The sequence below is a fragment of the Haemaphysalis longicornis genome, unplaced genomic scaffold (assembly GCF_048455015.1).
Source record: "Haemaphysalis longicornis isolate Haplotype H1 unplaced genomic scaffold, Haemaphysalis longicornis Haplotype H1 scaffold_3, whole genome shotgun sequence".
Lineage (NCBI taxonomy): Eukaryota > Metazoa > Arthropoda > Arachnida > Ixodida > Ixodidae > Haemaphysalis > Haemaphysalis longicornis.
The window spans coordinates 105,185,277-105,204,766 of NW_027526335.1; positions in this window are offsets into that span (position 1 = coordinate 105,185,277).

Genomic DNA, 19,490 nt, shown 5'->3' on the forward strand with positions numbered 1-19,490 from the left:
GCTTATCTGGATTACATCACCATTCTATGCAATTTCGAGTGCGCCAAGTATACTACCGATTGCCATTGACATCACACGTGAATGACATTTGGTTTGTTCGTGTAGCACCTATGCAGAAAACGAATGTCATTTGAAACGAATCTCATTCGTCTAAAATGACATTAGGTTGGCGCGTGTGACAGGGGTATAAGGTTTGGGTTTGGGCTAGTTGGTTCATCATAAAACAGTAAAACAGCACTTAAACGAAGACAGTAAAAGAGGTTAGCAGGAGGCCGATCCCACTACATCACCAAAACTCATGATGTCCAAAGAAGCAGTGCTTGAACGTCTGCTGTCAAACGAAAGCTTTCCCACGACCAACCAGGCTGCGCCTGGCATTTTCCAACATATGCATAGCCGAATACAAATGCTCTCAACAGCAAGGTACACTCATACGTGTTGTTTGGTGAGGACGAAACCAACATCAGCCATCCTTTCCCCGCCCCTACGCTACCCCCAAGAACAGTGGGAGATGCTGCTGCCCGTCTGCTGTCTTTCGCATCATCTCCTGCTCACCAGAAGAGTGCGATGCTCAGAGGGCTCATTGATTCCTGTAAAGAGGGAATCACAACTGCAACACCCTGAAGTGCTCTTAACCTACCCTCCCACTTTTTCTCCCCCTCTTTTTCCGGACTTTTGTCTCCGGTAGCGACTCTCCGGACTTTTGTCTCCGGTTCCCAGACTTTCTAGTAATAAACGAGAGACTTTTGTCTCTCGTTTATTACTAGGAAGTCTGGGAAACGCAGAAATTGCGCTTCAGAGTAAGGTCCACCACGCGTGCGACCCAGGAAACGCTGCAGCACGGTAGCAATTACCACAGCCGCCCGGCGGCGGTGCTATCAACCGGTCCGCGTGCGCTAAACGTGTCACTGCGCTTTCGTGACACGGGCTCTTCGCCTCGTGCCAAACTGGCCTTGTTTGGCCTCGAGAAAAACTGCGCGACAGAAGAACGTTTCGGGCATGTCCCCTACGTGTGGACGCCACGCACCCCACGGCAAATTGAATACCAGGCAGGTGCATACGGCCACCAACGTGGACGATTTGCGCTAAGTGCATGCACGGGCTGGAGGAATCTTTCGGGGAGGCATTAGCGAATTTCCTAATGCCCATCTAGCAATTAGGCGGCGCCACGTTATCGCAGAACTAACTCGTTGGAGCTCGCGGCAAACACCCTTGTCGCGATCGGCTAATACGGCCACGAGAGTGAGCGGCGTTCGAGCAGAAAAGTGTTTTCCAGAGAAAGCGTCCCGCCTTCTTTGGCATTGGCATACGAAATACGATCAGCGAGTAGCAATTAAAAAGATGCATTATACAGGCGTGACCACTTGTAAATATCTCCGAAGGCTATACCATGGCGACGATTTCAAAAACATTTATCTAGCCCGTCGAAAGAGACGTCAAGCTGTCCCAGCAAGTACGGTGTCTTGCTGGGACAGCTCTAAGGTAAGTACAAGTAAAAATACGGAAGTAGGAATACATTGGGATGTTACTTAAAGCAGCTATAATCACTATGTTCAGACATGTTCGAGCTGGCGCATCTTGTTATAAGTCCTTATCGGTTTACTTCCCCAACGCAGAAATAAGCAACAATCAGTTCGCCAAATTAGTGGAAGCAGCTAAGCCTAATTTCAAGCGAACTTGAAAAAAAAAAAAAAAACTGTGAGGCGACTCTGCCCAAACGCTATTTTAGCGCTTCCACTGTGCAGTTCAACACTTCATTCCGTGATAGTTGTCTAGAACCCTGGTTATGTGTAATCATTCGTATAAAACAAAATGGCAAGCCTACTGCAGTGATGCCACACTGGTTCGAAACGTATTTTTATGGTATATAAGCATTCAAAACGAAACTTCAAGGGAACGAAAAAAATTGGTTCCGTTTAACAGTAGTTCCGTTTATTGAGAGATATGTGTGAAAGTGCAAATTTATTTGAGTACACACTCTTAATACCATTTCATGGAAGTCTAAGCACTGAATGTAGCAGATAGTTTTTCAGAAAGCAAGAAAACTAGAAGAGGTTTAGGCATAGAATTCCCGAAGTTGATTTGGCAACAATGAGTCGTTGTGCACTAAAAAATGCATCGATCATTTTTTTTGAGTCCTTGCAACTGCATCTTCACAGAGGCTAGAGGCCTCAACTTCGAGACTGCTTACAAACTACCGAATGTAGATGACGGCAACGCGTTAATGAAGCCCGAATAGCACCAGGATGGCACGAACGAGTGGCAGGAGCTGAACCCTGTCACCTCACCGTCTTAAGTAGAGACCGAACGACTGGAACAAGAACTGCGATGTTACATTCGTTGCGCTAACAGGGCTGACCACTAACGAAACGGGGCTTACGAGGCCAACGAGATTAAAAATCATGGAGGAAGAAAGAAAAACGAAACAGCCGGAACCCTTAAAAAGCTGATTCTCGTCCCAATGAGTTCCACAAGAAGTTCCATTTCTGGTTTTGTTTACGCGGTAACGCCGAAATTTTAGTTCCGATTGCCCAGAGTTTTTTTACGTTATCTGAATACAAAACCAACCAACTTACAGGCTACTGTTCTGTTAAGGCGGCAATTCCGTTTAAGCAATTTCTGTTTATCGACATTCTACTGTATTAATATAAACTAATTCCCTGCAAGTTTAATATCTAGTTTTTGTTTATTAACGCACGGGTTGCACAGGAATTGCCGCGCACTGCTTGCGTTGCTGCAAATGTCGCCGAAAGACGACAATCTTCTGCCGCCGTTGCCACGTAACTGCTTCTCCTCTCTCCCACAGCCACTTTTCACCCTGTTCCACTCAATGTCTCGGTCCACCAATTGGAGGTTTAAGAAGTTCAATTTTGCCGCGTTCGCACTGCCGCGCCATCTGCTAGGACTGTTGGAACTGTTGTGACTTAGCGCCAGCGTTGTTTGTATTGTATGTTTAAAACACTGTTTTCAAAGCGTTTTAATTTGTTCTCGCATAAAACGAGCGCACTACTTCTTTTAATTAAAAAAACACTGCAAACACCAGTCATGTTGTTACTCCAATAGGAATCTAATAAGCCTAATATTATGTTTTTGCTAAACAATGTTGATAAATATGGAATGCATCTCTAGATCTATTGGATTGAAAGTGTTTTTCTATACAAGCGCCTCGAAGAAGAATTTATTTTAACTTTTGGCCTGGCGGCTGTATCGCGGGGCAGACACACTCACAGGCATACATACAGACAGACCAAACTTTTCGCGATAGATTTACCCTAGAAAGGCTATAGTCTTTAAAAAAAGGCTAGCAATGCACCAAGTCTCCGCATGCGGATTCACTACTTTCTCGTCATAGCCGACGTCAGCGATTCGGTGGCAAGGAAGTTGCGAAGCCAGTGACCCCTTTTAACACGCATTTCTTGTTTCTAAATGCACGTAAATCCGTCTACGAACTACACGTTTATGGCTTCAATCTGGTGGTAATAAGACAACGTTTCCTATTAACTCCAGCGTCTCTTGAAGCCTGTACGACCCCATGACTGACTACGTCGTCAGCCATTCTTACCGTAACCGAGTAGCGTAGCACTAAGAGCACTCAGTGCTAGCACATACTTCTCACAGCGTAAGCCATCGGACCGGAAATTCTTTAGTTCCGCATGTGTGGAACTCGAACCACGTAAGACAGCAGGAGGGGTCGATCAGCCAACGGAGAAGTCGCCAGGAGGCCCTCCTTAGCCTCGGAGTGCGTGGTCCAGTTGCCATTGCCCGGAATCGTGTTCCGGTACCCATATGTAAGGCGCATTTTAGTGCCATCCTGATCTCGAATCTGGACAGCAGGGAGGTTTATTTATTTATTTATTATTTATTTATTTAGGAATACTGGAGGCCAATTTTTTGGCCCTGGCAGGAGGGGCATTACATAAACAATGATAAACAGTATAATTCAAAAAGTATCACAGTGGACTACGCTAGTACAATGGGCAGACATAATGCCAAAACAAAAACAGGTAACAGAATCATCGCCAACACTGAGAACATAAGAGCGTAAACTTAATAAAATGCAGAACACAAAACGCACAAACCATAACCTAATAAATAAACCAACAGAAAAGATAGAAGAAAAAGAAAACAGCATAAAATATAATAGCACCTTAATAACCACAAGATAGCATGCACCGGCAAAACTGCGGTTTCTACAGATCACAAAAGAAGCGTTCCAACTCTGGCAAAACATTGTTGGCATTGACAACATTTGGTGGCAAGTCATTCCATTCACTCACCGTTCTTGGAAAGAAACTATACTTATATGAATTAGTCTTCGCAAAAATACGGGTTAGGGCATGCTTAGCCGTGTGCCTTGTTTTTTGTGTCAGAGCAGGTTGGATAATATTCGTCTCATTTAGAGCAATTTTTCCTGAAATACACTTGTGAAGTAAAAGCAGCCGGCTTATTTTCCTGCGTGTTTCCAGTGTAGCAATGCTATTATCCTTCATAATCGATGACGGCGAATCTGTCCTTTTGTGTTTGCCAAAAATAAATCTTACGGCCTTCCTCTGTATGCGTTCAAGTTTTAATATATCCTTCTTAACATGTGGGTCCCATAGTGCCGACGCCTATTCTAACTTGGACCTCACACACGCATTGTACGCTAAAAGCCGAACACTTGAAGTGGCATTTTTAAGTTTCCTCTTAAGAAAACATAATGTTTGAAAAGCTGACATGCAGATTTCAGAAATGTGCACCCCCCCCCCCCCCCCCCCCCGATAGATTACTGGTTAGTGTTACCCCTAGGTATTTATATTTATCAGCCTCTTTAATAGTGCTGCTGTTAAGCTGGTAACTGCAAACACTCGGGATTTTTTTTCTTGTTACAAGCAGGACAGTTTTTTCACCATTCAGGGCCATGCCCCACTTCACACACAAGTCATGAATTGTCACAACAGTTGCCTGTAGAGAAGCATGGTCGCTTTCGGTCTCGATTGTTTTAAAAACAACACAGTCGGCAAATAATCTTATTGAAACATCATGTGGTATCACTTCTGCTAAATCATTTATATAAATTAAAAACAATAGAGGTCCTAATACACTGCCCTGTAGAACCCCGGAGGTGACAGGAAGCATACTAGAAGAAACATTTTCACTTGTACGAATTGTTTTTTGTTTTAAGGTATGCGGAGATCCACCTAATAATACAGGAAGGAAGACCAATGCTCTACAACTTGTATAACAATTTGCCATGCGGTACCTCGTCAAACGCCTTGCAAAAATCCATAAACAAAACATCTACTTGGCCAGCCGTGTCAAGAACATAGAACAAGTCATGTAACGTTGATATTAGCTGGGTAATAGTGGACATACCTTGTCTAAACCCGTGTTGGTAAACTGACAACACCTTATGTTCAACAAGAAATTCCCGTATGTGTTTAGCAATCACATGCTCTAACATTTTGCAGCATTGGCTGGTCATGGAAACCGGGCGGTAGTTATCAGGCAGAAGCCGGCTGCCCTTCTTATGTATCGGAGCTACACGTGCGTTACGCCAGTTATCTGGAATCTCACCCGTTGCCAGTGACAAATTAAATAATTTCGTTAAAAAACAAGACAGTTGATCAGCATATCGCCTCAAAAACTGGTTTGGGAGGCCGTCCGTCCCCGCGGCTTTCCGTATATCAATGCTTAAAATCATCGCCAAAACACCTTCTCGCGTTATCGTAATGACCTGTGGGATGTCCGATGCGCTGGTTCGGGGCTCATATTCTTCAAGTTCAGAAAAAAACACTGTGAGAGTACCGATTAAAGCTTTCCGCTATGTTAAAGCATCAGTCGAAGCAACGCCCTCAACATTCAATTTGGACACTTTAGTTTTACTGTTGCCTAAGTTGCGCCAGAATTTCGATGGATCGTTTTTTATAAACTCTGCTAGAGTGTTGTTGAAAAATGTATTTCTTGCTTCTCTAACCTTTGTTAGCAAAACGCCCTGACGGATTCTAAACTGCTCTGATTCTGTTTTACGTTTCTTCCTCAACCGCTTGATTTTGCGTTTAGTTTGGATTATTTCTCTGGTAATCCACGGGTTTTGACGACGCTGGCAGAACGTTTTTGTTGGCACAAAGTCTCCGATGCAATACAGAACAACATTATAAAAAAGCTGCCATGCTGTCGCAACATTACTGATAGGCCCGCAAAGGTTAGCATCCAGGTAGTCTATTATTGCAACATCATCTGCTCGAACAAAATCCTTGATAATTTTCACTACTGAAGTATTTTTCCTTTCAACAGTACTGTTGTTCAATGAGCAAAAAATTAACTTATGATCTGAAATACCCTTTTCAACTGACAGAGTTCCACTCCCAATAAATTCACTGGGAAACAAAAGATCTAGAGCCGAATTTTCTTTTGTGTTTGCCGTCACTACTTGTTCTAGGTTAAGCATAATGTCCAATATAGTGTCTCCGTGGGTGAAACAGCCATAGCTAAGCCTCTGCCAATCAATAAAAGGTAAATTAAAATCACCGGTTAATATTACATTCTTTTCTTGAAATTTTAGTGCATGATCGTACAATTGGTTCAGGTACGACGAATCGGACTCTGGAGGGCGATAAACAGCGCCTAGAACGAACGTAATACTCAAGAACAAGCTTTCATGGTTATCAATTTGGTCAAGAACTTGTCCGTCAACACCTTTTCGTGCCACTACAGCTACGCCACCGCCACGGGAGCCTCTGTCTCGTCTGTGCAACTGATATTCCGGCGACACAACTTCATCATTCCGAATAAACTCGTTTTTCCAAGTTTCTGTGATGACGCAAACATGCGGGTCATATAGCAGCAACAAATCTTCAAGTTTATCTAACTTATTTACAATACTCCGATAATTGAAAGAAAGCAAGCGAAGCTGGTAAGGCTGTAGTCGCTAGCTTGGAACAAGCTAGCTTGGTCATAAAAGACCTTGTCGTACTCACTCAAAATCTGTTTTGAAGTCGGTGAGGATACGAACGCGCGAAAATAGTATAAAAGAGATGATGTGGGCTAGAAGACTAAGTCTAGAAGAATAGAAGTCTAAGTAGGCAATGCAGCTCTCCCTAAGCGGTAGACAAAGAAATTGCATGCTCATCAACAAAGCCGTCAAAATCGGGTTTGCCTTGAAAATACTTAGCGAGGCTTATTCGGAGTTGGCCCATACTGGTATCGCAAACAATGTCGGTGTCATCTGGAAGCTTTCTGCGCAGCATACGACGAAGGTTCTTTTGGTGTGGAATGAATTATGCTTTTTGAATGACAGGTTGCCGATGAAGGGATATCAGAAGGGGTCTTTCTTAGAAGATTGGCGGTGCCTGCTTCAGTCATAGTAGCAGCACCGTAACCCAATCCCATAAAGCGGGCCCTGCACCTTTGCTCTCACGAGATCGGCATGTACGTGTCGTAGGGCAGTTTCCGAGCAGAGTGCTTCGAGAGGAGGCAGTGAAGCTACTTTCTGGAGGGGATCGATACCAGCATGTTGGAAAAAGCAGTCTATTTAGGGGGTACGAACCATTTTTATTTCTTTTGCGTCTCTGTAAAAAAAAAAAACGACCGCCCGCTTTATGACCAAACCCGCGTCTTGGGCTCATTAGCACCGGGCCAATTTGCCACAGAGCCAACGCGGCTGGTCACTGGTATGTCGCGGTAATTCAGTTATTGTTCGGAGCATGGCCCTATGCAGTAGTGCTTGAGAGAACGGTTAAGAACTTGCAGAAAGGGTGCTTTAGAGGACGCGACATGGGACAACTGCCTGTGCTAGGCTAATTCAAAGCGCTTGTAGGACATTCTAGCGATTATATAAAACATAGTATTTCAGGTCCTTCAAACACCACGTTACCCTATGGGAAACCGCAAGGGAGACAAAGCGGGCCCATAACGACGCACTGGAGTATGTTGCGTGAGTCAATAAGATGAAGGGGGGATAACTTCGGGAGGTATGTGATGCAATCCGGGAAACAACAGGAACTCTGTTTTATCAGAAACCACACCTAACCCTAATGCCGGAAGGTTCGTCGTGAACCTGTTGGCTGTCGCTTGCGACTCAGTTATTGTCTTCGGTTGACGTGCATTTTGCAGCTTCGCTTGAGAGACTAATATTGTCTGAACGGCTTGCGGGAAGTGCGGAAGACTCCTTTTATAACTGCCGTTCAGCGCGAGCCATCGTCATCTCAAGAAGCGAGGGGCAAGGGATAGAGCCTCGAGGCAGGCCTTTGGCCAGGAAGTACGTCTTGCGGCTCCATACCACGTACGTGACGGTGAGATAGATGCGGCAATTGTATAGAAAGGACCTCGTGCATTTTTGGTCGCTCTAGCCTGGAAACATTAGTGCAAACTCCGTAAGGATTGAAGCGTGGCTCACGTAATCAAGTGTTCTGCGTATATCGATAGCAATGATGCATGGAGCCAGTGGTGCCTGCTTATGAATCACAATTTACGACTCATCGCAGCAGCCATATTAACAGGTGTGGAAGCTTGTGACGGCTAGAGCGATAGTAGTGCATATCCCATATACGCCTCGAGCGCGGCCTGTAGGGGCGCCACTGAAATCCCCCTAGCGGCCCGTTTCGAAAGCAGGCGCGGGAGTCCCCGACCCGCTCCCCCCTGTCGCCGTTGCTTTTGGGGCTCGTTCAAGACAGCGATTTACCGTTTGTCCGCGTTCGAAATACCGATTAACGTGGAGCAGGCACTCTGTTCGCAAGCGTGGTGTGTTCACGAGAGAATAAACGTTTATGAGGCGCTCTTAGTGATATCTATATGAGCGCCGGCGTGTGTCACAGGCCGGCGTCCCGAAGCCAGCATTCGCATGCAGCTGATTGCAATTCCGCTGCCCTGAAATTTAGTGGCAGTGTCTCCGTAAGCAGTGTTTCCTCCGATGGTCATGTTGCGGCCATACACACTATGATGTAAATCGACTTTGCGCACTTACAAAATCCAGCGGAGCACTCATACCTGACAGCACGCAAGTTACGCCTGCCAATATCACATATCAGATATTGATCAGTACCATGAACACGCCAGTGCGGCATAAATTTCACAAACATTGTACCAAAGAAGTACGATGAATAATGCAAAATTACACTCCGGAGTCAGCACACGACGACAAATTTAATGCTGGGTCGTCTTGTCCCGAGGTGAGCGCTCGCAAATATTCATCTGTTACATTTATCCTTCACGAGAAGCGCGAAGATGGGCTTATAGAGCAATCCGCGTCCGCGACCAAACTCTTCTTCGAAACATAGTCATATGACACAGGGAGACTGCAGAATCTAGCATAAACCGAAATCAGATACCCTTATCAGATACGACACTCTTCCAACAAGGCCGTGTGTACAAGATTTCGGCGCACGTTAAGGATCTCCAGGAGGTCAAAATTAATCCGGAGCCCTCCACTACGGCGTGCCTCATCGTTTCCGTTGCGTCGGCGCGTTAAACCCTGCAATCAATCAATCAACTCTTCCAACGACACCTCGTATCGCTTGTGAACTGCCTACTCTGTATTCTTCAAAAAAATGCGCCCGCCGAGTTATCAGCGGTTCGCTGAAGGCGAAAAACAAACGAAAAGTGAACACGCAGCTTGTGTATGTGATTACTAAAACGTTCATTCGTTGATATCGCTCCGCATTTGTAAACAACGATAGTTGAGCGTCCTCCTCCTCACCCCCACCCCCCCATGTCTAGCGAAATATCGGTGCATTTCGCATCTAGTTGGTCTGGTGAATACTACCTTGCTCAAACAAACGTTTTTAGCATTTCAGAAGCTGCACTCGGTTTTTTTTTATTCCCGTACGACTATTCTATTTATTCCTGACTTGCACACCTTTCATTTTCCCGTGGTTTCAGTAACATATACTTTGGTTCTTACTATAAGGCATGAGTGGGCACATATCTGACAATTCCCAGCCTTTGAGTGTACTTAACATTTTCGCTTGGCTTATATTCCCATAAAAGGCACAAGTTTTTGTCAGCTATTGGGTTATCACCACCCCGAAACATATTTTTCTACGACGTACATATTCGAAGCAAAGCCGCATTTGTTGTCTGCGCTGCAAAACGAACCAACCTCTTACAGTGCCAATATCAGGTCTAAACGAGGCGACAATAAATAGAATTCACTTGTGCTGACGTGTTCGAAGGTGACAGCGGTGATATGCTGCTGCCGTCGCCGACGCCCGCAAGAGCGGCCAAGATGCGCGCAGAACCGCCTCCCCGGGTAGCTCTTGTTGACGTTAGAGCGCTCTACCACGGCCGCTGGATGAAAAGCTGTTTTTTTTTAAGTGCCCTAAACGTGCAGTTAGCTTACAGACGTCGCCATAACAAGTTGCTTAGTGCGCGGAAAGGCAAAGAGAAGCGAAAGAGAACCAAAACACTGCATGACTACCTATCAGCCACGCAGCGCTAATCCCGCAAACGCCGCGGAGAAGCGGCGGCAGGCGGCGCAGCGATCGAGAATCTCGAGGCGTATAGTGTTTCGTTGGAATATTGATAAGATGCGGCGTGAATTCGCTGAGTGTTCGAGTCAAAGGTATCAGCCGAAGTTTATACTGATTACTAGGGTATTTGGTTTTGGGACAGAATTGAGGAAGCTTGGGGTTGTCCGTAACATCGTCTGTAGTTCAAAGAACCTTAATATATGCAGAAACACTACGTTGGTAGCATCATTCAGATTACAAAGGCTTTGCCAGGTGACTCCATCAAGGCCTGGCAACGAACGTGATTTGCTTCGTGGATAGCCTGTATCTTGGTCAGAGTTAACGTGATGCTGAGACCGAAATACTGGCCACTGGGCGAAGGGTGCGTAGTGAGGGAAACATGGGGTAACCAACTAGTTATCCACGGATGTTCCATAATTTCAGGGGTGTTCTTCAGTGTGAGAAAACGCGGTCAGCTTATGCTACCTCTACACAGAGATTCCGAGGTATACCCGCAACAATTTGGAGAGGCCGCGTTCCTTGCCTAGTTTGGCGCAGGGGTGGTGCCATTGTTCGTTGACGAGCGAGTGATTATTAAGAGATTCGGCCATAGATCGAAAAACAGCCATTATGCCAGGTGAGCACTGCGTGTACCGCTCAACGACCTGGCGCACGGGACATATTACGATTTCAAATCTATAAATATTCAGGTTCTGCTTCACTAAACTACGGCTCCATGTAATGTTAGCAATCTAATATGTATAGAATGCCCTATCAATGGCAAAAAACCTGCAAAAGCCTTACACCAGCTGTGCGAAAATTTAAAATTACACACCGGTACATCGCCTTCATATTATTTTCCTGTTTCTCACGTGCATGTATTGTCTTGGTCACCTTACGTCTTTTAGGAGGGACTTCCAGCGTAGACACGAACAACTGCGAACCACCTCACCGTAAGAGCGGAATGGTAGACTGCAGCTGCCATACTTATCGCACAAACAAGCGGAATATTTCTAGCGCACTAAGTCTCACATGTGAACGGAATAAAAGGCGCTATCTATGCTGTACTCCTCAACCAAAGAAAGAGGGACTGCTGTGCATAAGGTGCTGGACGTGTAACAGAAGCAGGGGAAGACAAGACGGATCGTCTAGCAGGGCTTGGAGACATGCACGCTGCACCGCATAGCGGAGGCGGCTGTGCAGACGAGATCTAACCCGGCATGAAAGGTTCATGGCGTCAGTAACAGGCCGCCTGCCTTGCGCGTGAAATTTGTATGTGACACAAACACTGCGCCGGTTGCAGGCGTGCCTGTCGGCGACACAGAAAGGGGCTTTGTACTCGCAGGCGACCGCCAGCTGAGCCCAGCTCGCCAGAACAACGGACGGTGTAAGCTGCTGCAGACAGCGCATGACTGAAGCTCCTCCCACCGAGCTAAACGCCGGCAAAAAAGCCGGTCCTCACTGCGGGAGGACACGTCGCTTTTCTTGCACCCTGCTTTGGTGATTCTTGCGGCAAGCACGTGGCTTCCTATGCAAATCGCATAGCGTCGCGTCTGCGCAAAGCCGCAGATTAGCGCTTGAGACGCTCATCGGGTGAAGGGAACCGTCGAAGAGAACGGCCATCCATCAAGACGCCGATCGCCTTTAGCGGCTTGAGCGGCGGTGCCGCTCTTTGGACGACCGGAGCACGAGGGGTTCATTGAGAAGGCTCTTCGGCGAAGCGAGCGGATGACCCCTGGAAGCTCGTTACGAAAGCCACCCACGCAGAGGAATCCAGCAGCCCTGGCAGGTCCGCTCCCTAACGCCGCCTGTGCTTCTGTACCGGTGTGAGGTGGCGAAGAACACTAATTCTTGCCCCACTTGAAACTCTTGTGGTGAATGTCGGGCTTTCGGTTAATTTCATTGCCCGCAGGTAGAAGTGTTACCGTCGCTTGAAGCGTGCTCACGATGTCATAGGTTGCTGCTGCCTCCGCGAAGTTCTTAAACGCTATAGCTATGGCCAGTTGAGGGCCAGATGTGAGCAGGCGGATACCTTTCAGTTATTCATTAGTATGTCGTATCCTAGCCAAAGACAGCGTTAGGTGAATTTCCCAACACAAAAATGGGCGCTACTTAATGCCTAAAGTCTGCGTCCGACATTGCTTAAGATTGCTGTGAAAAATTCTACTGGTCTAGTACACGTGGGCACATCTCACCGGCCTCAGAGTAGCGCCAGTACAAGTGAATTAAAGTAAGGAAAGCTTAAGGAAAGCTATAAGGAAAGCTACAAATTAGGGTGTTTGAAACTAAGGGAAAGGGCGTAAAGAAAAAGCGTGTAAGAAAAAAGGTGTAAGCAACGACCACCACCTAAGAAAAAAAGGGAAGAGACCTCCAACTTTGGAGGAATTTTTACCTCTTTACATGGGTGGACTGAACATTTTCTACAAGCGGGGGCTGTTTCGTACTTCACGATGTTTAAAGCAATATGAATTTGCATAATTTATTACCAGTTAAGGCTGTTTAAGCTAGAGCTAGTTTCAGTGGCGTTAGCAAAAAATACAAAGAAAAAGAACTGCGACCCCTGTAATGGGTGCACCACCGCAAATAGGGTATTATAACAGTGAAGTCGGCTTGCGAGCTCGAAAGAGTGTGAGCACAGGGGCGTATGTGTATGCGCACCTGTCACTATACCATTCCAAAGGTACTAGTCTTTTTTGGATTCTAAAAGGCAAAAAAATGGCGCAGCTTGCAATAGTGGTGCAAGGCTGGAGAAACAATATAGCTGGGGGTCGACCCAGCTTGTTTCCCCCTCGGGTTTCATGGCAGTGGGGGGGGGGGGGGGGGGTACACAGGAACAGCCTTGTAAAATCCGGTTAGACTTGGCCTCACCCGTCAGCGGTCATCCTAGCTTAGGAAGAACATTGCAAAGCTTAGCAAACATAACAAAACTTAGCAACACCGGAAGAAAGTAGGTCGACCCCGAGCTCCGCTGTTCTTTTTTTGCAACTGAACGCCTATTTCACACCGTTTCAACAGCCTACAGAAAGCCAAGCGTGTTGCAGTCGGTAAACACCCTTTTCGCCATACGAATATAGTCTTAACTTTGAAGGTTCAAATTGGCGTTTCACGTGCCAAAGCTAAACTTGGGGATGAGGTTCACCGCATATAGAAACGAGCGATCATTGCATACGAGCAATTTTTTTTGCGTTTGAAAATTTCTTGCGAGTAGAGAAGTATATAAGGGGATGTCTTGTTCTTTACAGTGCTATTATGCATCCAGCATGGCCTTATTCAATGAAAAGCTGAACACCTTTTCCACACCCTTTCAACACCCTAGAAAAAACCAAGGTTGTTGGAGTTGATCAACACCATTTTTTCACACAAAAAGGGTGTAGAGGTAGGAAAAGAGAGTTGCGATTCAAGAAAAAAGGGTGTGAAGGCCTCCCAACACCCATTTTCCACTTATGGTACCCCCCCCCCCCCCCCTTGGGACCGCCACTGGTCGAGCCACAGAACTACATAGAGCTCACAGTAGGGTAAGAATGCTATTCACACTGTGTGGAAATTTTTGGCTAAAAGGGTGTAAAAAAGTTTAGTGTGCTATCCATGAGTTAATAATAGCGTTGGCGTTAACCTGCCTTCTTCTCCGAGCGCCGATGGTGTTCCGTACTCAGCTTTGCGACATCTCGGCAGTAACGCCCTGCGGCAACTGCTTACGTTCTACAACAAGTCGAGGCAGACAGGCCACGTAGAAGTAAGCTGGAAAGTTGCCTGGAAAACCGCCAACGGACATCAACGCTTACCGCCCTATTGTTCTACTCAGCTTCATGTGGTAGGTAATGGCGAAAATTGTGCTGGAGCGACTCGTCTGGGATTTAGAGGACCGGGAAGTCTATCCCCCAGAGATATCAGGATTCAGAGAAGGCAGAAGTAGCATCGACAATGTCATTGCTTTGGTGAGAGAAATTGATCTGCAAAAGGCTGCAAAAATATCACGGTAGCTGTATTCATTTACATCAAGGCGGCTTTTGCCAGCGTTGCTCAGGAAGCTATTCGAAGGGGAATTCTGTTTGTAGGGCTACGAGGGCAGATGAACACTTGGCTCTTTGGCTACTTGCAGAATTGTCATGTGTATATGACCACCAATGAAGGCCACAAAAGGCGGCACGCGGTCACACAGGGCGTCCCTCAAGGCGGCGTTCTAAGTCCTGTCCTCTTTAGCATGTGCCTCATCCGCATCACCAGGGTGTCAACATATCTCTTTGTGTTGATGGCATTTGTGTCTGGGTTCTAGCAAAAACCAGAGCAGTATACGGTCCAAACTGCAGAAAGCTCTCCTTGCAATTCAAAAGTACCCCAGTACTGGCGGGTTGCAAATTTCACCCGATACCTGAGCCGCAGTTGCCTTTACGGGTATGCCGCTATACTGTCGCCATAAATGACACAGAAATACCTAATGTTCACAACCTTAAATTCTTTGGAGAAACACTATAGATCGATCACAATCTTGGGCCCCTATATCCGTGGCTTCAGAGAATACCTGCACTCATTGATGCTCATTTTCCGGATGTTGACAGTAGAAACACGAGGGATGCTCATGGCCTTCACTACTGCGACTTTATAAAGCATCTTTCTTGGCATTTTGTGGTACAGCCTACCAGACCAGCCTGGTTTGTCTAAGACGAACTTCAGAGTTCTAGACAGTGCACAATTTCAAGTTTTACGCATCTTCCTGGGCCTTCCAAGGTGCACATTGAACTCTCCGTGAAACAAGGTGCATGTCAGCCCAGACACTCCAAGCTCAAGAGTTCCCTCGCACCAGCTTCCTTCACGTAACCCGGTGGGCTGACCATCCTCTAATACAGGTGTCTTCCTCTCATGTGAGTAGCTTCTTACTGGCCAATTTTGAACGCCCAAGCAAGCCTGCCTTTCTGCCATGGAAGTTTGCACCGTGGGATAAGTGTGTCACCATACAAGGTACAAGTAAAAAATCATCGCTGCCAGAGCCATCCTTGCGGTACTTCACGCTTGAGTACATCAGCTCACGTTATCACGGCCACCTTCAGGTATATAAAGACGGCTCCATGAAGTCTGACTCGTCAGCTTTTGGAGTGTGGATTCCGTCGGTGGGCGAACTGTAAATGAGAAACTCAGCCACAGGACACCGCCCACCGTCACTGAGTTAACCGCTATTAGGGTGGCACTCCTTTCCATCACCAATAGTCCTGCTCGACAATGGGTGATCTTTGTTGACTCTCGGCCTGCTCTGCGCGCACTGAAGAAGACATCCCACCACCGGAGACAACTTGTGCATGCGGTGAACGTATTGTACACATTTGGACTACAAGACTGGTACCAAATCTCGCTTCAGTGGCTGCCCCGTCATTCTGACATGCAGGGGAACGTCGTCGCTGACGCAGCAGCGAAAGAGGCGCACAATCTGCTTGAGTCTGTTTGAATCCCGTATTCCAGACAAAATCGAAGTACGGCCGTCTCTGCGCTGAGATGGAAACTGCAGCTATCAGCTTTGCAAGGTCCCCTTAGGGTACCCGTGCATCTGCATGCGATTCACCCTCAGTGCGATTTCCAGTTTGCGCGAGGCCTACCAAAGCAAACGGAGGGTGTCCTTTACAGACTTCGCCTGAACGTTGCCTTCACTCGCAGTTTTCTGTTTTAGATGGGCTGGGCGGACTCGTCCTTGTTCTCCGTGTGAACTATGAAAGAAGACATCCAGCATGTCTTGTGCTACTGCCTGACGTATGCAACTGAACGCAAAAGAGCGAAAAGAAGTCTTGTGCGTCTGCTATACGCGGAAACTCTGTATAACTGCATCACTTTGTTGGTCCGCGCCAACATCATGCTGATGCGGTGCAAGGGACGAATGACCTTTTGACATTTTTGTCTGACTCGGGTTTAGTCGAGGTTCTTGAACCTTGAGATCCTCAGATTTTTTCTCCTAATTCTGTTAATGTTTTCTATGGCCCAAGCCGTTTTCATTTTCTTCTCCCTCTTTTTCATTGTTACTAAGTACTTCTTCCCCTTTCTTTTTCGTCTCACTATCTTCCCTCCATCGGAAGTAGCAAGCCCCGCCTTTTGTGGGGCTAACCTCGTCAGTACTCATAAAAGCTCTCTCTCTCTCTCTCTCTCTCTCTCTCTCTCTCTCTCTCTCTCTCCGTCCGACACTTTATGAATTTATTCTCTGCGTAGCCACCCCATTTCACCCAAGTGATTCCTCGTACAAGCCGGGTCAACTTCCCAAGCGTTGTTGTCCCACACAAGGATCGAGCGCCAGGCCGGGAAACTGCTTGTAACTATTTTATCGCGAGCTGCGCGGCCCAACTAACGTACACGATTCACATGGTGACTTTCACAGTGACGATGGACGCTCAGCTCAGTAACGGCGTGGGGCAGGACATGCCGCCATGCTGTGGCGTTGCCTTCAGGCCTTCTACAACACCGCATTGCCGGGGGCCCCCGCCAGATCGAAAAGGGTCAGGGGCCTTTCGCAACGGTATAGGCAGCTTCCCAGGCGTAAATTCCCCTTTCAACAGCAAACACTCGACCAGGGACGACTGAACTTCTTAAAAAAAGTTGGTCGGTGCCCTGCGGTACGCGGATTTGAACTCGGTACCTCCCGCATACGAGATGACTGTTGCACCTCTGAGCTATCTCTGCAGTTCTTAAAAACTTCGACCAGTTCTACTGGGGCACTTCTCGACAAAATTGGGTAACGTCCCGATCACTAGATCACCTTCACTGGGGGTGCTTGTACCATTTTTACTGGTTGGTTCCCAGAGGTATCGAAGTACCTACCACTGGTTTGTACCCATGGTATGAACCAATGTGGTGCTTCAGTACACTGAATCCTCCGTACGGGGGGTGCCTGTACCCATTTTTATTCTGGCGGGTGACCAGCGCCTCCACACCCCGCCCAAAGGGGATCGAGGAACCTTCCACGTGTATCGCAGTGGTAGAGCGTTGCCAAGCCCCTTATACCCTGCCGAGACAGGGGCCGCTTGAACCCTTTTGACTGTTTTTGACTGGTGGGTGTCCAGCAGAGCTAGACCCCGCACAGAGGGGTCTGAGAAACTTCCCATGCCTTTATGGCTGCTTGTGGTAGAGCTACAAGCGTTGATTCCCACGTCCTGGCGATCCCAGCTCCGGGGATCGCATGTAAACCTGCACAGAAACTGGTAGGTATTTCGCATCCCAGGATTTGAACCTGGTACCTCCCTCTTACCAGCCCCCGCGTTTTACCACTCGAACATCTATGTCGGCCAGAAGCTGCCTTTTCCAACAGCCCCATTTCATAGGTGCGATTTATCTAGCAAGCCGGCTCAACGAGAATCCCAAATGGAATTGGTAGTATGTGGTCATGAAATAAATAATTAAACAAGTAAACCTGAATACGCACATATCTCGTTTGTCGGCTGCTGGAAGCTCAGGAGCAAAACGAAAGCCCATAAAGGAAGCTGATGGTCAAAAGGGTCAATTGAGAACAACAGTCATTGAATTACACGCCGAGATGATAAACCATTGATTTCAAGTTTTAAAGTGGACCCCCTGGAGCTTGTCAGCTTCCTAAAGCGAATTGTAGAAGAAAAACAATCACTTTAAACCTTGCCGTCCGGTCGTTCCTCTTGTCAGGACTCACGATCCAGTCGCACATCCAGGGGTGTAGCCAGGGGGTGTGGGGGGGGGGGCCGCACCGGGCCCGTGCCACCCCCCCCGCCCCCGAAATGTTTCGTGCCAGACTGGGGTGCGGTTTAAGTAGCCTGAATAACCGCCGGAAGTCGCCTGCAGGCGCGGAACTTGCAGGTTTAAGGACATTCCTGCTCATATAAAGCTGAAAACAAGGGCTAGGCCAACGTCTGATCCCTGTGCCCGCTCCAGATACTGTACAGTCGGTAAAACGCTTGTCTATAACAGCGATTTCGACTTCAACCAGCTACATCCGAAAACTGCCCAAACATACTCGTTCCAAACATGTCGGAGGCAAAAGCGAAGGGCTAAGACATCAGAATTCCACAGTAATTTTATTGAAATCCTGCTCTGGCGGGGCAGGATAGGGCTAAGAGTGCGAAAGCTGTGTTATAGACAAGCCTTTTACCGGCTGTACATGTCAACATATACAGCCTGGCGGCATTTCGCGCCGGATATACCGAACAGCGCCAGGAACCTGCCGCGAGCCGAACGAGGCAGTCCCGCTGTTTCGCTGGCGGAACAGCACGGCCGGGAAATGCCTCATATATGCATACATGTGGTCTGGACTTTAGCACGTCATTCCTTGTCTTTACACTGGTACAAAGTATAAGCACATGACAGAGGATGTCACTATATTTTGTTCAGTCAAATATCAATCCTTGATATGTTTATTTTTCTACCGACATCGCATTACATTGACTAATGCAGTTCCATAACTTCTGCTGTATGAAAAGCATTGCTCTGCCCATCTTGTTTTTCCTCCACATCAACAAAATTTAACAATTCTCTTTATTGCGGAGCTTTGTCTTTTTGGCACTATTCCATTGTTTCCTTGACCTCCCTCTTGGTTAGAATCAGCATTCTGAATTCGCTCAACCGGAATTTTACTGAAGCCATGTCTGCTCGATTTAACGGATAGAAATAGAATGAAATTTAAGAAATGTGCAACAAGGTCAACATTCAACGGCAGTGCTATAAGGTATTCCGCTAAGCGTAAGTTTACTATTCACGTTACTAGCACAAAAAATACCAAAAAGGCGATTACTTAATTAAGGACCAAGGGCCCTATTCTCGACTGCACAAATTTCCGGCAATTCAGGCAATTTTCCGGAAGTCTTTTTCTGATTGGCTTTCAATTTTGGTCACGTGCTTCCGGTTGACAAAGCGGTGGTGTGTGCTGTCGTCATTTTGACGTTTCATGTCGTTTACGGACACCAGTTCTAAAGTTTGCCTTATTTCTCGTTACTAAAGGCGCATAATTCTTGGCCGGCAATGAAAAACCAGACTAAATGCAGCGGACATGACAACGTAAGCCTGTCTTTGCTATTCAACAACAATACTGCCTGTAATAAACACCCCCTCTGTGATTGGCTGAGAAGG